Below are 1,241 nucleotides of genomic sequence, written 5' to 3' on the forward strand. Positions count from 1 at the left end.
GGTTCAATTATGGGTCCATACCTGGGTTTTCAGATTTTGGTCCCAGACCTGGTCAGGGCACATGTACAGACAACCAAAGGATATATCTTTCTCACATAGATGTTTCTCTCTCTCTCTCTCTTCCACTCTCTCTAAAAATTAATGGAAAACATATCCTTGGGTGAAGATAAATAATAAATACATACATACTTACATACATACATACATACATACATACAAGTTCTGATGGAGATGCACAATGAGATTAATGTTGTTTTCATGCCTGTAAACAGATCTATTCTGAAGCACATTAATGCATTAATCAATGAATAGTTTTTACCTTCAAGTCTTATTATTTAAGAAATACATTTTGTAAGGTTATAGCTGCCATAGATAGTGATTTCTCTAATGGATTTGGACGAAGTAAATTGAAAACCTTCTGGAAAGGATTCATTATTTTAGATGCCATTAAGGACATTCATGAGACCCTCAACCCTTGGGATGGTCACCCGAACTCCAGCCATGGCTGAGAGATGCCAGACATCTCAGGCCCAGGAACTTCTGCAGCAGTGCCTGCACACCCAGCTGCAAGTACTCCCTGCCCAGGGAGAATCCTCAGCCCAGTGGTGGAGGTTCAGAGATGATTAGTGATCTATTTCGCTTTGTCAAGGGAGATGATAAAGAACTTTCCCCCCGAATGATTAATACACTGTTAAATGTGAATGTAAGTGCAACAGGAAATGGCAAACACATCTCTATATTGGGTCCCTGGCAGTATCTTACCATCTTTCAAGCCACCAGTGTGTGTGTGTGTGTGTGTGTGTGTGTGTGTGTGTGTGTGTATGTGTGTTGAAGGGGTGGAGGAGTAAAAGGATAAAAATACCTCTGGAAAAGAAGAAGAATTAGAACTTTATTTTGAATTTGTGACTGTAATTGAAGAGGAATTAGTGCTAAAACAAGTGTGCTGAAGCTGGGGTTGTGGTGGGACATGGCACTTATGGGAACAGGCAGGTGTTAAAGCTGGATACCAATGGACCATACACTTAAGTCTTGAAAAATTAAAACTTAGTTTCTATAGTTGTTTTCTGGTATAAAAAATGTTCTGGACTATAATTAGATTTTCTTCTTGAATATACTAATATGCAGAATTTTTAGAGAAGAAAATCTTGAGTCTAATCCATAACTGTGCAACCTGCTAATTAGATGACCTTGCCAGTCACCTCACCTCCAGATCTCTGTCACCTTTATGTCTACTTTCCCCT

At 39.2% G+C, this 1,241-nt stretch overlaps 1 pseudogene; it reads left to right on the forward strand.

Moving 5' to 3' along the window:
• Window positions 1-501: 501 nt before the first annotated feature.
• On the forward strand, window positions 502-1,041 carry LOC118665556 (annotated as a pseudogene).
• The last annotated feature ends 200 nt before the right edge of the window (window positions 1,042-1,241 follow it).

The sequence above is a fragment of the Myotis myotis genome, unplaced genomic scaffold (assembly GCF_014108235.1).
Source record: "Myotis myotis isolate mMyoMyo1 unplaced genomic scaffold, mMyoMyo1.p scaffold_m19_p_1, whole genome shotgun sequence".
In the NCBI taxonomy this organism is placed as follows: Eukaryota; Metazoa; Chordata; class Mammalia; order Chiroptera; family Vespertilionidae; genus Myotis; species Myotis myotis.